The following is an 18,754-nucleotide window of genomic DNA, read 5'->3' on the forward strand; positions in this document are numbered from 1 at the left end:
ACCATAATGCCTTTACACTGTTGATGGGAGTGTAAATTAGTTCAACCATTGGCAAAGGCAATGTGGCAATTCCTCAAGGATCTAGAACCAGCAATACCATTTGACCCAGCAATCCTGTTACTGGGTATATACCAAAAAAATTACATATCATTCTACTCTAAAGACATATGCACACATATATTTATTGAAGCACTATTTGCAAGCTATGACTTGGAACCAACTCAAATGCCCATCAATGATAGACTGGATAAAGAAAATGTGGCACATATACACCATGGAATACTACGCAGCCATAAAAAAGAATGAGTTCATGTCCTTTGCAGGAACATGGATGAAGCTGGAAATCGTCATTCTCAGAAACTAACACAGGTACAGAAAACCAAACACTGCATGTTCTCACTCATAAGATGGAGTTGAACAATGAGAACACATGGACACAGGGAGGGGAACATCACATACTGGGGACTGTCAGGGTTTGGGGGGCAAGGGGAGGGATAGCACTAGGACAAATTCCTAATGCATATGGGGCTTAAAACCTAGATGATTGGTTGATAGGTACATCAAACCACCATGGCAAATGTATACCTATGTAACAAACCTGCACATTCTGCACATGTATCATAGAACTTAAAGTGAAATAAAAATAAATAAATAAATAAATAATATACTATAACTTGCTGTTTTTTAAATTGATACATAATATTTTACATATTTACAAGGCACATGTGATATTTTGTTACTTGCATGGAATATGTAATGTTCAAGTCAGGATAATATAAAATGTTCTAATGTGATTTTGAATTATGTTTTCTTGATTAAAAGTTAAAATGAGAATTTTTCATGTATTAGCAAATTATTTATGAATTGAATACTTCCTTGCCTATTTTGGTAGTTTTTCTTATTATTAGTATTCAGAAATTATAGGCATTGAAGTTAGCTTGAATTTTTACTTTGTTTCTATACCGCTTGTGGTATTGAAAACTGCATAAATAGTTATCTGTTTTAGTGTCATTATTAAGCAAATAGTTGTAAGAGATTGGTAAGAATGGTGAGAGAAACTATAGGAAAAGGAGCAGGCCTTCTGAAGGTTCAGAAGGCTCTCTATAGTTTTAGGGGAGAGTAAGCTGAAGGTAACTCTTCTCTCACCCCGAGGCAGAGGGCGAGGGGTAGGTACAAGGAAGTATAGAGAAATTTATCTTAATAGGCTGAACCTTGATCTTCTGTGACTGCTCCCTGAAAGGGGGAACAATAATGTTAATTACCCACAGATTGTGTTGGCTCCAGGCTTTCAGCATTATGTCTGTACTGAATAAAGGCAAGCAGCTCCAGCTGTTTGAGGCTGCTCACTCATTGTCCACTAGTGCTGGGCAGTCCCCTAGCTGCTCTTACACTGCATACCTATGTCTGAGTATTCCTTTAATCTGTCCCTTGGCCAAGGTCTGTGGGACAGACCCCGAAAATAGTGATCATGTCTCAGATCTCATACTATATCAATAATACATCAAATTTCGCTGAAAGCATAGATTGTCTATTATCACTCTATATCATTTCTTCCATTTGTCTATTCATCTATCCCACAGCATCTTGTGAAATGCTCTTATTATTCCAAATGAATGACTCAAATCTTTTCTTGTTTTTCTGCATGGCGAATTTTGTATGTCAGATATCCTTGCCTTATTTGCTTGGTTATTCAGAATAATTTTAAACATATGCACAAATATAGAGCAGGTGTATAGCCCTTATTAACACATTTTGAATACTGAATTATCTTAGAATCCTGGGATAAAGCCCAGGTGGACATACTGTATATTTTAATGTTAATTGTTAGGACTGTGTTGGCTATATGGGGTCTTCTTTGATTCCACATGAAATTTAAAATTGTTTTTTCTAATTCTATGAAGAATGTCAGTGGTTGTTTGATGGAAATACCATTGAACCTATAAATTACTTTGGACAGTATGGCCATTTTTATGATATTGATTCTTCCTATCCATGAGCATAGAATGTTTTTCCTTTTGTTTGTGTCCTCTCTTATTTCTTTGAGAAATGGTTTATAGTTCTCCTTGAAGAGTTCCTTCACATCCCTTGTTAGATGTATTTCGAGGTAGGTTATTCTCTTTGTAACAATTGTGAATGGGAGTCCATTCGTGATTTGGCTCTCTGCTTGTCTACTGTTGGAGTGATGGAATGCTTGTGATTTTTACACATTGATTTTTGTATCCAGAGACTTTGCTGAAGTTGCTTATCAGTTTAAGGAGTTTTGGGGCTGAGATGATGGTGTTTTCTAAATGAAAAAATCATGTTGAGGGAAGGTGTTAATTTCTCTTCCCGGGCCCACAAGAGGCGTGATTTCAAAGGCAAGAACTTCCCAGAGACATGCCTGACCTGCGTTCTTTCATGTCCTCATCGGGGAGCTTAGAGGTCCTTGTCTAACTTATGCTCACCCAGCAAGTCAGACTGCCCAGGTGAGCGACTTTTGTTTAGAAAGCCCAGAAAAAGCTATGGGAAGACTGTGGGCCAAACAACCAATCAGATGTCATTGTCAAAAAATCAATCACTCCAGAGGAAGTTTGAAAGAACTCCTCTCACTGGGCAAGAACTTGAATGGGGCGGGAGTAACTCCCAGATTAAAAGATCCCCTGGCCCTTCACCTGTGCAGATCCCTCCTCTGGATCCCCTCCCACAACATCACGAGAGTTCCCTCTCTCTCTCTACTTCTCTCTCTCTCTCTCTGCCTAATAAATTTCTGCAAAACTCCTTGGGTCTGATATTTACTTGAAAGAACCCGAGGCACCTCCAGGGCCTCTTTCCCCATTCCTAGGGCAGGAGGCCAAGAACCTGAAACAGCCGGTAACAATGCCATCTGCAAACAGAGACAATATGACTTCTTCTCTTCCTGAAGTGTTCCCTTTACCACTGTGTAATTTCTTTGTCTTTTTTGATCTTTGTTGGTTTAAATTCTTTCTTTATCAGAGACTAGAATTGCAACCGCTGCTTTTTTTCATTTCCCTTTACTTGGTAAATTTTCCTCCATCTTTTTATTTTGAGGCTATGTGTATCTTTGCTGTGAAATGAGTCTCCTGAATACAGCACAACAATGAGTCTTGACTCTCCAATTTGCCAGTCTGTGTCTTTTGAGATGGAGTTTCCCTCTTGTTACCCACGCTGGAGTGCAATGGCGCGATCTCGGCTCACCGCAACCTCCGCCTCCCGGGTTCAGGCAATTCTCCTGCCCCAGCCTCCTGAGTCGCTGAGATTACAGGCACACGCCACCATGCCCAGCTAATTTTTTGTAGTTTTAGTAGAGACGGGGTTTCACCATGTTGACCAGGATGGTCTTGATCTCTTGACCTCGTGATCCACCTGCCTCGGCCTCCCACAGTGCTGGGATTACAGGCTTGAGCCACAGGGCCCAGCCCAGTCTGTGTCTTTTAACTGGGGCATTTAGCCCATTTACACTTAAGAATAATATGGTTATATGTGAAATTGATCCTGTCATCATACTGCTATTTGGTTATTTTGCATACCAGTTGAGGCAATTTCTTCATAGTGTCATTAATCTTTATATTTTGGTATGTTTTTGCAGTGGCTGGTACTGGTTTTTCCTTTCCATATTTAGACTTCTTTCAGGAGCTCTTGCAGGGCAGGCTTGGTGGTAACAAAATCCCTCAGCATATGCTTGTCTGGAAAGGATTTTATTTATTCCTTGCTTATGAAGCTTAGTTAGGCTGGATATGAAATTCTGGATTGAAAATCATTTTTTTTCCTTTTTTTTTTTTTCTTGAGAACGAGTTTCACTCTGTTGCCCAGGCTGGAGTGCAGTAGCATGATCTTGGCTCACTGCAGCCTCTGTCTCCCCAGTTCAAGTGATTCTCCTGCCTCAGTCTCCCAAGTAGCTGAGTTACAGGCTCCTGCCACTGTGCCTAGCTAATTTTTGTAATTTTAGTAGAGATGGGGTTTCACCACCTTGGCCAGGCTGGTCTCAAACTCCTGACCTTGTGATCCACCCGCCTCAGGCTCCCAAAGCGCTGGGAGGCATGAGCCACTGTGCCCAGCTGAAAATTATTTTCTTTAAAAATGTTGAATATTGGACCCCATCTCTTCTGGATTGAGGAATTTCTGCTGAGGGGTCCACTGTTAAGTCTGATGGGTTTCCCTTTGTCTCTGGCTGCCCTTAACTATTTGCCCTTCATTTCAACCTTAGAGAACCTGATAATTTTTTGTCTTTGGGTGGATCTTCTTGTGGAGCATCTCAATGGTGTTTTCTGTATTTGCGGAATTTGCATGTTGGCCTGTTTCGCTAGGTTGGGGAAGTTCTCCTGGATGATATCCTGAAGCGTATTCTCCAGCTTGTTTTCATTCTCCCCATCTCCTTCTGGCACTCCAATCAATTGTAGTTCTTGTTATTTTTATAAAGTCGCATATTCCTTGAAGGCTTTGTTCATTCCTTTCCATTCTTTTTTTCTCTAGTCTTGTCTGCCTGCCTTATTTCAGCAACATGCTCTTCAATCTCTGATATCCTTTATTCTGCTTGTTCAGTTCGGTTGTTGATACTTGAGTATGCTTCATGAAGTTCTTATGCTGTTTTTCAGCTCCATCAGGTCATTTATGTTCCTCTCTAAACTGGTTATTCTAGTTAGCAATTCCTCTCACCTTTCATCAAGGTTATTAGCTTCTATGCATTGGGTTAGAACATGCTCCTTTAGCTCAGTTTAGTTTTTTATTACCCATTTTCCAAAGCCGAGTTCTGTCAATGTGTCTATCTGATTCCCCGTCCAGTTATGTTCCCTTGATGGAGAGACACTGTGATCATTTGGAGGAGAAGAAACACTCTGGCCTTTTGGGTTTTCAGTATTTTTTGGTTGACTCTTTCTTATCTTCGTGAGTTTGTCTAGTTTCAGTCTTTGAGGCTGGTAACCCTTGGATGGGGTTTCTGTGGGGACGTTGTTGTTGTTGTTGATGATACTGTTGTTGCTTTCTGCTTGTTTTTCTTTCAATGGTCAGGTCCCTCTTGTGTACGGCTGCTGCAGCTTCCTGGGGTTTCACTTCAGATCCTATTCATCTGATTCACTCCTGTACCTGGAGATGTCACTCAAGGAGGCTGTAGAACAGCACAGATGGGTGATTACTCCTTTCTCCTGGACCTTTGACCTTGAGGGGCACCAACCTGATGCCTGTGGGATTGCTCCTGTATAGGGTATCTGGCAATCCCTGTTGGAGGGTCTCACCTAGTTGGGTGGCATGGGGAACAGGACCAGTTTAATGAAGCCTTTGTCCCTTGGTTGAGGGGGTGTGCCTTACTGGGGGAAACCCACTCTTCTTGGCTGCCTGCATTCTTCAGAACAGCTAGAAGAGGCTAAGTCTTGCTGTTCCACAGAGACTGCAGCCACTCCTTTCCCTAGGGCCTCAGGCCCAGAGAGATCTGGGTTCTGTCCCTGAGCCTCTGGCTGGAGTTACTGGAGATCTTGGTGGAAAGCCCTGCCAATGAGGAAGGATGGTTCAGGGTTGGGCCTGAAGAGGCATTCTGGCTGCAGACTGCCACAACAGGTATGTTGGGCTGTGGGGGACAAGTCTTGAAACCAAGCCATTCAGCCTTCCTGGCTCCAGCAGGGGAAATTCACAACCTGAAGCTATAGAAATGGAGGCTGTCTTTCCCTCTCCTAGGGAGCTTAGTGTGTTAGGCAGTTGTGAGTCTCAGTGCTAGCTGCTGTCCCTCCCCTAAGGAGCTGCAATGGCTTAGACAGCAGGCAGCCACAACAGGTGCTGGTCCCACTGGGAGTTCTGTAGTCATAAGCACATTTTAGCTGAGAGGCTGTAAGAATCTGCACCTTCCAGGGTTGGGGTGCTAGGCTCTGCTGGCATGAGTTTGCAATTGGGATCTTCCAATCTGTGGGTAGCACAGTTCCCTGGAAAAAGCACAGTTTCTCAGCTGGTTAGCATGCTCACTCACTGCCTCCTTTGGCTGGGGGCAGAGGGCTTTCCTACCCCATGTGGCTCTTGGTGGGCTGCTGAACTACACTGTTCTTCCTTCTCTCCATGGGTAATGTCAGCCTCCTAGTCGGCTCTGATGAGAGAACCTGGATACCTTGGTTGCCAGTGAAGGATTCACATGCTTGTTATGGTGTTTTCTGATGGGAGCCTCCTAACACTGCTGTTTCTAGTTGGCCATCTTGGCCCCACCTCCCCATATAAGTCCCGCATGCTAACCATGTGCACCACTGGAGCCCCTAAGAAACTCTTTTCCTCATTCAAATACCTTTTCTTTGTTCATGTTGTGTACATATGAAGATTTTGGCATAGAAATTAATTTACTTATTTTAAAAATGTGAGAGAAAGAGATAGAGGGAGACTTTAAATACCAAGAACAATGCCTGAAACATATTTGGTGCTCAATAGTGGTTGAAAATAAAATTAACAAGTCATGAGACAAAAAGACTAGAAGAATGAGCAGAGAGAATTGAGGCCTGTTTATTTCAAATAGAGTTCACACTTCATTTAGTAGAGATGAACTATTTAAAGGCAATTGAATTTTCCTGATTATTAGTGATGTCGAGCATCTTTTCATAGCCTTGCTGGCTGTTTGTATATCTTCTTTGGAGAGTTGTCTATTCATGTCCTTAGGCCACTTTTTGATGGGATTATTTGTTTTTTCCTTGTTGATTTGTTTGAGTTTATTGTTGTTTATTAGTATATTTAGTAGAATAGTCCTTTCTCAGATGTATAGATTGTGAAGATTTTTTTCCCACCCTGTGGGTTGTCTGTTTACTCTGCCTACTGTTCCTTTTGCCATGCAAATGTTCCGTAGTTTAATTATGTCATGGCAATGTGTCTTTGTTTTTATTGCATTCGCTTTTGGGTTATTGGTCAAAAAATGACAATCAAAACCACAATGCTATACCACCATACTCCTGCAAGAATGGCCATAATAATAATAATTTTCAAAAATAGTAGATATTGGTATGGATGTGGTGAACAGGGAACACTTCTACACTGCTGGTGGGAATGTAAGCTGTACAACCACTATGGAAAACAGTGTGGAGAATCGTTAAAGAACTAAAATAGAACTACCATTTGATCCAGCAATCCCACTACAGAGTGTCTACCCAGAAGAAAAGATAAAAGATACTTGTACACAAGTTTATAGCAGCACAATTCGCAATTGCAAAAATGTGGAACCAACACAAATGCTTATCAATCAAAGAGTGGATAAAGAAACTGGGGGTATATTTTATATATATATATATATATATAAAATATATATATAATATATTATATGTATATATATACATATTATATATATATATAAATCATATATATATATGATTATAATATATACTGGGATATTATATTATACTGGGATATATAATATTACAATATATGCTGGGATATATATGTCCCAGTATATATTGAAATATCATATATATTATGTAATGGAATACTATTCAGCCATAGAAAAGAATGAATTAATGGCATGCACAGTGTCCTGGAGGAGGCTGGAGACTATTATTCCAAGTGAAATAACTCAGAATCGGAAAACCAAGCATCATATGTTTTCACTCATAAGTGGGAACTCAGCTATGAGGGTGCAAAGGCATAAGAATGACACAATGGATTTTGACATCTCACGGGAAAGGCTGGGAAGGCTGTGAGGGATCAATGACTACAAATAAAGTGCAGTGTATACTGCTCAGGTGATGGGTGCACCAAAATCTCACAAATCATGACTAAAGAAATTACTCATGTAACCAAACACCACCTGTTGCCCGATAACCAATGGAAATAAAATTAAAAAATTTAAAAAAACAAATGGCTAGAGATGACATGGCCAGATTTTTATTTCATGTGTAATACTCTGACGGTTTTCATGGTAGATGAACTTGAAGGGTAAATGATTAAGATGCTGTTATGATCATCTTGTTTAAATTTTGATCACCAAATGTAAGTCCAGGAAGTTTGAACAGTGAATAGGGTGTGCACTCTATCCATATATACTCACACACATGTACAGATAACATGTGTAAATAGGAATTATAATGGCTGTACTTGCTATTTGACTGAATTTAGGAGATAGGAGGGAAAAAATGAATCCGAAACCTGCGCCAGTGTTTTTTAGTTAGAGTAACAAACGACAGATAGTGATATTACCAAACAGAAATATATGGCAGCAAAATCAGAATAAAGGCATTACAAATTCTAGTTGGGACATAGTGATTTTGAGATAAACTACACTAACTAACCATATCCTACAGGTTATAAGGCTCAAATTAAGATTAGTAATGGGAAGTCATTTTAAGAAATTTAAGACACTAAAATAATTTAGGTACATGAAAGATATCATGACTTTTTGCATCATCAAAGGGAACTATGTAAATGAGAAGAAATGAAAGTTACTTTTTTTTTTCAAGCGGACAGAATGTACCACAGAGGTAAGATGTATTGTTTAAAATACATTCAGATGAAGACTATACATAGATAATTATTTTTTGTATAATTAATATATATGTACATGCATACACAAACACATATTTTAGGCCTTAAGGCTCTGTAAATCTGTGTTTTAGGCCAATATGTTTTAATATAAACCACTTTTCAAGTCTAGATTATTTTATCATAAAATCTAGTTCATAGATTTGTTTAGTTTCAACAAATCGTAGTAACATTCTCTATGGGAGATACTGACTATGCCAAAAGTACCACACTTTGAAGAAATGCCATCAGACTACACCGATGGTAAAAATCATAAAATATTATTGTCAAAATTCATCATCATATCTATTGTAAACACGTGACAGCATATGAGATTGGCAGTTCACTCTGACAATGCAAGGAATTGCTGTTAATGGTATAAAGCCAGGGACGTTTCAACCACAATGAATGTAGAATTTTATGTGATAAAATGTCAGCAGTTTTGAGAGTTTGCTATTAAAATAAATAACAATTCGAGGTTTACAGTTAGAAAGCATTTCTATGACGAGCTAACAGGTTAACAAATGAGTGACTCTGGCCATATAGATATGTTTCTCTATCTATATTTAGTCAGTTGTGTGGAATAGACTCACAAGCTGAGGAGAAAGTTTGTACTAATTGATTTTGAAACATTTCTAAATCTCATTTCTGGCACTGTCTTTGATTATTTTTCATGTCCAATTGTAACTTCAGTTATTTTATTATGTTTTACATTTTTTACAAAGAAATGAGTATTTTCTAAAACTAGATTGGAGAAAAAATAATATTACTAATATGTATGTGTCAATATGCATATATGTGCATCTATATACACGTATATATGCATATATATGTATGTGTATATATGTGTACACATGTTTTTACATATATATAAAGTATTTTTACATATATATAAAGTATATATGCGTGTGTGTATATATACATATATGGCAGTTCATACCCTATATAATATATAGGGTAGTTTATCTCAAAATCACTATACAAGGCACATATATATATATACATATAAATATATGTGTGTATATACATATTTATGTATATTATATATAGTCCCCTCTCTTGACTTTAAAGGGAGAATTTCTGCCTTACAGAGCAACACTACAAAGAAATACATAAGAAACAGATGAAATCATAATATTTCTATTTTTATTATTTTATTAATCAACTACTGGACTGAGATGGGTGTCGTAACAGTGCCCAGAAACTCTTGGCTGCTACTCAACAGGAGATAGATTAAATATTATCTAAATTCCTTAAAATACATAAGATGAGTTCTGCTCTGCTCTATTGGGAACAGTAACATTCTAAAATTCTTAATATTTTTAAGATTCATAAACTATTTTCTAAAACATGTAAAAAATTATTATTTTGGAATTAAATTACAAATTTGATTATACTTAAAATTGTTTTTGAGCTTTAAAGTCTAATTTTTAAACAACATAAATTTAGAGTCAGGTTAAATAAGCAAGTAAAAAAGGTGTAAGACGAAAATGGTTAATTGCATGTGTTATACTGGCGATTTCCCAATTATACAAATTTAAAACCAAATAATTATTTGATTGTTTTTTCTTTTCTAGGAAATTTTGAAAATCGAAACCAGTGATCATCTTTGCAAAACAAAGAACCTGCTATATATTTAGTCAATAAGTAAAGAATGACTGGCTACAGGTTTTGTTTTGTACATTTATTTCCCCAGCTGCATTTACAAGGTTTTCTTTGAAATTGCAATAAAATGAGATGGTCTCTTGGCAGAGAATAAAGAAAATAGTGTTTTCTCTTTTTCATAATGGTCCAGCAGTGCCATGCACTCTGTATAAGTAGACTCTGAATTGCAAAAAGATGAAGTCACAAAGGAAAGCTTTCCTATGGTGAGGATATAATCTATTTCAGCAGGTTCCAATATGATAGGAAGTGGCCTGTATGTGTGCACAAGGGAGTGGAGATTTGGGGAGGTGCTAAGGGAAGAGTTGCTAGAAAATGTGCACATTGGAAAAAAAATAGGGGGAAGAAGATGAACTTTGAAGAACTTTGAATATTTTCCCTTTTCAAAGATTCTTTCCATTGTACTCCTACATAAACTTCTGCTACATTTTTCAGGCTGTGTACAAGAAAATTGAGCATGCCAAACTTATGAATCTAATCAGAAAAAGTGCCTAGCCCAAAACAGGACCTCACACTAGCTCCCACAATCATTCCTCATCAGAAGGGAGTTCCAAGCTTCATCTTCACTTCTTTTGGGCTTGGGTATTCAGATATTTGTGTTTGGGAAGAAAGGCTCCTGACTGGCTCTTTTGCAGCAAAGTCTACTATTCTTAAATACTGTGCTAGAAAATCCACTGATTTTTAGCTACTGGATGAGTTTAAAGTTGTGCTTCTCAGATCTCATTAACTCTTGTCATCTAAAGTTGGATTAAGGGGAGAAAGAGTTACTTTACCAAACTGACATGAGTCCTATCACATATCTGTAGTTTCTGCTCAAAGATTGAGGCTCAACAGTGAAAGTACAGTCTGTCCTGGAGGAAAGAATGGGGAAATGACCTCATTAAAACTACCAGGAAGACAGTAATGAACACACGTTATTTCATTCTGGTTTGGGCAACGTATCAACGACAAAGAAAAAAAAAAAAAAAAAGATCTTGCAATAGTTGTAGAGTGGGGTGAAGGGATGCTGGGTGGAGGTTAGCAGCTTGTTTGACAAAAAAACACACAAACAAACAAACAAACAAAAAACCCGGAATTAAACAGACTGTAAGCATACACCCACACCCATACACACAACATTTTCTCAGTATAGAGATTGCTCTAGTGATTTAATACATATTTATGAACATGTTTCCTTTTTGAGGGTAAGTAAAAACTGAGAAAAGAAAAACACACACACATAACAAGATAACATGATTGTAAACCAAAAATAAAATTCTAAGGCCCCTCAACCATCTGAGTGGACTTCCGCTTCAGCCAGGGCTCTTTTAAAATTTAACATAAGAGACTGTTTCAGGCCATGATGAGAAGTGGGGTTCGACATGCCTCATTACCCCTCTCTAATATTAACCTCAACACAGACTTTAATTCTGATAAGAAACATTTTACAACCTGTTTTCTCTGAAGCCTACTACCTGAAGCTTCCTCTGCAAATAAGGACTTGTGTCTCCATAATTCTTTATCTTAACCCAGAGATATTCCATTTTGTTGACAACAGGTCTTTAGACAAATTCAACCAATTGTCAACTAGAAAATACTTAAATTTCCCTATATAGGCTGAAAGCCCCCATTTCCAGTTGTCCTGCCTTTCTGGATGAAACCAATGTCTTTCATAAATGTATTTGATTGAAATCTCATGTTTCCCTAAAATGTATAAAACCAAACTGCACCCCAACCACCCTGGGTCACATGTTCTCAGGACCTCCTGAGGATTGTGGCACATGCCATGGTAACTTATATTTGTCTCAGAATAAACCTATTCAAGTATTTCACAGAATTTGACTCTTTTCATTGGCATAACACAGTTAAAGCTTTAACTAAGTATTTTTCAATATTCTTGTCCTCAGAAAATATAAGAAAATAACATTTACCAGAATCTTTTTTTGTTTTAGGTCTGCTTTATTTTTTTTTGTTCCTTCTTCCCCTTTGAACAATAAACTTACTCTTTTTATACTATAGTTTTCATTAAAAGAACCCTACATATTTATCCAAGTATAATCAATAAATTATTCTTAGGGGGATAGCCTGGCAACATGGGGGGTAGGAGCTATGACCAACTTGAAGGTTCCACTCAAACAGACAGAGCAGTGTGTGAAGACCCACATCATGAACTTCGGCTCCAAGAACTACTGTAGAAACATACCAGGAAAGCCAAGAGAACCCACAGACTCTTTGAAGGAGGTGGTCTGCCTCTGCAGGCTCCGTGAGACAGCTGAGGAACTGTGAGTTCATTTGCTTTCTCAGTTGAGAGGGCTAGAGCCTGGGGCAAGTTCTCAGCATTACTCACTGGCTACTTGGAAATAAACTCAGTGCTGGTGGGGGGAGGAAAGGACATGGTGGCAGTGACACTGGACTTTTGTGATGTGGGTTTTGTGGGAACTGGTTGAGGCCTGTGGCTGCTGGCTTTCCCCCACTTCCCTGGTGATCTGTGTGACACAGATCACAGAGACAGCCATAATCCCCCTGGGAACATAAATCCATTGTCCTGGAAGGCACACCTCTACCCTCCAAGGCAGCCACAGCAAGCCCCACCCAAGGACAGTCTGAGCTCAGACACACCTAATCCTGCCCCAAACTGAAGGTCCCTCTCTACCGGCACTAGTAGCTGAATGCAAAAGACACAAATTTTAGGGAGCTCTGTGGCCCTGCCCACCACCTGATCCTCCCTATATAGCTGCAGCTGATGCAACTTGAAAGCACCACCTCCTGGCTTGAGGTCAACCAACACAAAACCAGCACACTTAACAAAAATACAGCCAAGGACCCTCAGAGAGTCCACTTCACTCCTCTTCTACCCTCACTGGAGTAGGTGCTGGTACCCACGGCCAAGAGAGCTGAAGATGGATCACATCATAGGACTCTGCAGACACTCCCCAGTACTGGCCCAGAGCCTGGTAGCTCTGATGAGTGGCTAGATCCAGAAAAAAATAACACGCACTGCAGTTCTGCTCTAGGAAGCCCCAACCCTAGAGGAAAAGGGAAAACACCACATCAAGGGAGCACCACTGTGGGACAAAAAAATCTGAAGAGTAGCCCTTGAGTCCCAGATTTTCCCTCTAACATAGTCTACCCAAAAGAGAAAGAACCAGGAAAATAATCTGGGCACTATGACAAAACAAAGTTCTTTAACACCCTCAAAAGATCACCCTAGCTCACCAGCAATGGATCCAAAAGAAGACAAAAATCTCTGAATTGCCAGAAAAAAAAAGACCAATCAAGGAGGCACCAAACAAAGGTGAAGTCCAATTTCAAAAAAGAAAAAAAGACACAGGATATGAATGGAAAAATCTCCAGTGAAATAGATAGCATAAACAAACAAAAAAAAATCACAACTTCTGGAAATCGAAGACACGCTGAGAGAATTGTAAAATGAACTACAAAGTCTCAGCAACAGAATCAAACAAGCAGAAGAAGAAACTTCAGAGCTCAAAGACAAGGCTTTTACGTTAACACAATCCAGAAAAGACAAAAACTAAAAATAAAAAAATATGAACAAACCCTCCAAAAAGTTTGGGATTACATTAAAGGACCAAGCCTAAAATAATTGGTGTTCCCAAGGAAGAAGAGAAATCTAAGTTTATGTTTTGAAAGCATATTTGAGGGGATAATTGAGGAAAACTTCCCCAGCCTTGTTAGAGATCAGACATTCAAATACAAGAAGCTGAAAGAACACGTGGGAAATTCACAAAAAGATCGTTGCCTAGGTGCATAGTCCTCAGGTTATCTAAAGACAAGATGATGGAGAGTGTCTTAAGAATTGTGAGGTAAAAACATCACGTAATCTATAAAGGAAACCTATCAAATTAAAAGCAGTTTTCTCAGCAGAAACTCTACAAGCGAGAAAACATTGAAGTCATATATTTAACCTCCTTAAAGAAAATAATTATCAGTCAGGAATCTTGTATCTAGGGAAACTAAGCTTTATAACTAAAGGAAAGGTAGTCTTTTTCAGACAAACAGATCCTGAGAGAATTAGCCACTACCAAACCAGCACTACAAGAACTGCTAAAAGGAGCTCTAAATATTAAAACAAATTCTCAAATAACACACAAAAAAGAATCTTTTCAAAGCATAAATGTCACAGGACCTATAAAACAATAACACAAAAAACAATAACAACATGGTATTCAGGCAACAAAAAGCACAGTGAACAAATAGTGCTTCACATCTCAATACTAATGTTCAATGTAAATTGCCTAAATGCTCCACTTAAAAGATACAGAATGGAAGACTAGATAAGAACTCACCAACCAAGTATCTGCTCTCTTCAAGAGACTCACCTGACATATAAGGACTCACATAAACTTAAAGTAAAGGGGTAGAAAAAGATATTCCATGCAAATGGACATCAAAAGCGAGCAGGAGTAACTATTTTTATATCAGACAAAACAAATGTTAAAGCAATGGCAGTTAAAAAAGACAAAGAGGGACATTATATATTGATAAAAGAACTAGTCCAACAGGAAAATATCACATTCCTTAGTACACATGTACCTAATACTGGATCTCCCAAATTTATTTTTTTAAAAATTGCTACTAGACCTAAGAAATGATATTGACAGAAACAATAATAATGGGGGGTTTCAATTACTCCACAAACAGCACTAGATAGGTCATTAAGACAGAAAGCCAACAAAGAAACAATGAACTTAAACTGTATCCTAGACTTAGAACTTAGATACTTACAGAACATTCCACCCAACAACTGCAAAATTTGCATGCTATTCATCAGCCCATAGAACTTTCTCCAAGATAAACCATATGATAGACCACAAAACAGTTCTCAATAAATTTAAGAAAATTGAAATTAAAGCAAGTATTCTCAGACCACAGTGGAATAAAATTGGAAATCAACTCCAAAAGGAACACTCAAAACCACGCAAATACAGGGAAATTAAATAACCTGCTCCTAAATGATCAGGTCAACTATAAAATTAATATGGAAATTAAAAAATTCCTTGACTGCATGATAATAGTCACACAGCCTATCAAACCTGTGAGAAGCAGCAAAAGCAGTGCTATAAGGAAAGTTCATAGCTGTTAATGCCTACATAATAAAGTTTGTAAGAGCACAAAGAGACAAGCTAAGGTCACACCTCAAGGAACTAGAGAAATAAGAGCAAAGCAAACCCAAATCCAGCAGCAGGAAAAAAAAAAAAAATCAGAGCAGTATTAAATTAAATAATAAAAAAGATAAATGAAACAAAAAACTGATTCTTTAAAAAATAAATAAAATTGATATACCATTAGTGAGATTAAGAAGAGGGAAAATAAAAATAAGCTCAATTACAAAAGAAACAAGAGATATTATAACCATTAACACAGAAATACAAAAGATTAGTCAAGGCTACTGTGAACACCTTTATACGCATAAACTAGGAAATTCTAGAGGAGATAGATAAATTCTTGGAAATATATAATCCTCCTAGATTAAGCTGGAAAGAAATAAAAATTCAGTGACATTAAAATAGTAGTTAAAAAGTTACCAATAACAAAAAAAAATGTCTATAACCAGACAGATTCACAGCTGAATTCTAACAGATATTCAAAGAATTGGTAACAATCCTATTGGCACTATTCCAAAAGATATAAAAAGAAGAAATCCTCCTTAAATCATTCCATGAAGCCAGTGTCACCCTAATACCCAAACCAGGAAAGAACATAACCAAAAAAGAAAGCTACAGACTAATAGGCCTGGTAAACATAGATGCAAAAATCCTCAACAAAATAATAATGAACTGAATCTAACAGCATATCAAAAAGATAATCTACCATGATCAAGTGGGTTTTATACAAGAAATGCAGTGATAGATTAATGTATGTAAGCTAATAAATGTAATACACCACATAAACAGAATTAGAAACAAAAATCACATGATAATTTCAATAGATTCAGAAAAAGAATTTGACAGCATTCAGCATTGCTTTATGAGTAAAACTTGAGCAAAATCAGCATAGAAGGGACATTTCTTAAGGTAATAAAAGCTGTCTATGGCAAACCCACAGTCAACACTAAACTGAACGGGAAGAGTTGAAAGCATTTCCCCTTTTAACTGGAATAAGACAAGGATGCCCACTTTCACCACTTCTTTTCAACATAATACTGAAAGTCCTAGCCAGAGCAATCAGGCAAGAGAAAGAAATAAAGGGCACCCAAATTGATAATGAGGGAATCAAACTGTCATTGTTCACTGATGACATGATTGTATACCTACAAAATGCTAAAGACTCATCCAAAAATCTCCTATAACTGGTAAATGAATTTAGGATACTAAATTAATGTACAAAAATTAGTAGCTCTGCTATATGCCAATGGTGGGCAAGGTGAGAATGAAATCAAGAGCTCAACCACTTTCACAATAGCTGCAAAACAAAAAACAAAAACAAAACACTTAGCAATGTACTTAACCAAGGAGGTGAAAGACCTCTAAAAGGAAAAGTAGGGAACACTGCCGAGTGTAAACACATTCCGTGCCCATGGATGAGTGGAATCAAAATTGTGAAAATGCCCACACCACCAAAAGGAACCTATCAATCAATGCAATTTCTATGAAAATATCACAATCATTCTTTACAAAACTAGAAAGGAGAAATCAAGAATTCTAAAATTCATATAGAACCAGAAAAAGACACATAGCCAAAGCAAGATTAAACAAAAAGAACAAATCTGGAGGCATTACATTACCTGACTTTAAACTATGCTATAAAGTCACAGTCACCAAAACAGCATGGTTCTGGTATAAAAGTAGACATGTAGACCAATGGAACAGAATAGAGAACCCAGAAATAAAGCCAAATGCTTACATCCAACTGATCTTTGACAACGCAAACAAAAACATAAAGTGGGGAAAGGACACCTTGTTCAACAAATGATGCTGGGATAATCGGTAAGCCACATGTAGAAGAATAAATCTGGATCTTCATCTCTCATCTTATACAAAAATCAACTCAAGATGGATCAAAGACTTAGACCCAAGACTTGAAACCATAAAAGTTCTAGAAGATAAAATTGAAAAAAAACCTTCTAGATATTGGGTTAGGCAAAGACTTCATGACCAAGAACCCAAAAGCAAATACAAGTAAAACAAGATAAATAAATAGGAATTATTTAAACTAAAATGTTTCTGCACAGCAAAAGAAATCATCAGCAGAGTAAACAGAAAACCCACTGAGTGGGAGAAAATCATCTCAATCTCTTCATCCATCAAAGGAGTAACATCCAGAATCTACAAAAAACTCAAGCAAATCAGCAAACACAAAAGAAACAATCCCACCAAAAAGTGAGCTAATGACATGAATAGACAATTCTCAAAAGAAGATATATAAATGGCCAGCAAACATAAGAACAATACACTCAACATCATTAATTATCAGGGAAATGCAGATCAATGTGATATTACTTGGCTCCTACAAGAATTGCCATAATAAAAAAAAAAATAGATGACGTGGATGTGATGAAAAGGGAACACTTTTACACTCCTGTTGGAAATGTAAACTAGTACAACCACTGCGGAAAACAGTTTGGAGATTCCTTAAAGTACTAAAATTAAATCTACCATTGCATCTAGCAATCCTGCTACTGGGTATCTACCCAGAGGAAAATACGTCATTATAAGAAAAAGATATCTACACATGAATGTTTATAGCAACACAATTTACAATTGCAAAATATGGAACCAGCCCAAATGCCCATCAATCAATGAGTGGATAAAGAATAATGTGGTATATAAATACTAATATGCTTTGGCTGTGTCCCCACCCAACTGTCATCTTGAATCAGAGCTCCCATCATTCCTATATGTAGTAGGAGGGACCCAGTGGGAGGTACTTGAATCATGGAGTGGGTCTTTCCCATGCTGTTCTTGTAATAGTCAATAAGTCTCATGAGATCTAATGGCTTCATAAATGGGAGTTCCCCTGTATAAGCTCTCTTATCTGCTGCCATGTAAGTTGTTCCTTTCCCCCTCATTTGCCTTTCCAGGCCTCCCCAACCATGTGGAATTGTGAACTTACTAAATCTACTTCCTTTATAAAGTACCCAGTCTTAGGTATGTTTTTATTAGCAGCATGAGAACAGACTAATACATGTACTGTGGAATACTACTCGGCCATAAAAAGGAATGAAATAATGGCATTTGCAGTAACCTGGATGAAACTGAAGACCATTATTCTAAGTGAATTAACTCAGGAATAGAAAACCAAGGTCATGTGTTCTCACTCATATGTGGGAGCTGACATATGAGGATTCAGCGAAAAGGATGGGAGGGGGGTGAGGGATAAAAGACAACACATTGGGTACAGTGTACACTGCTAGGGTGATGGGTGCACCAAAAATCTCAGAAATCACCACTAAAGAACTTATTCACGTAACCAAACATCAACTATTCCCCCAAAAACCTATTGAAATTTTAAAAAATTGGATACATGAAAGTGCATTAAAAATATTTTGAAAACATGAAATTAGATTTTTATGTTTACACAAACACACATTAAGTCTATTCATATTGGATAGACATAATGGCTTCTTTGTAAAATTTAAAGGATTTAGAAATGCGCTGGCTTATTTTACATAGATAGTACTTTTAAA

The 18,754-nt window shown here is 37.5% G+C and overlaps 1 long non-coding RNA gene across 1 annotated transcript; it reads left to right on the plus strand.

The window, feature by feature from the left end:
• The first annotated feature begins 14,894 nt into the window (after positions 1 to 14,894).
• LOC116545889 lies at positions 14,895 to 16,588 on the plus strand. Its single transcript, XR_004266501.1, has 3 exons — positions 14,895 to 15,088; positions 15,950 to 15,952; positions 16,492 to 16,588. It is a non-coding gene; the product is annotated as an uncharacterized LOC116545889 (long non-coding RNA).
• The last annotated feature ends 2,166 nt before the right edge of the window (positions 16,589 to 18,754 follow it).

The sequence above is a fragment of the Sapajus apella genome, unplaced genomic scaffold (assembly GCF_009761245.1).
Source record: "Sapajus apella isolate SASKATOON/1434 unplaced genomic scaffold, GSC_monkey_1.0 scaffold5, whole genome shotgun sequence".
Classification (NCBI taxonomy): domain Eukaryota; kingdom Metazoa; phylum Chordata; class Mammalia; order Primates; family Cebidae; genus Sapajus; species Sapajus apella.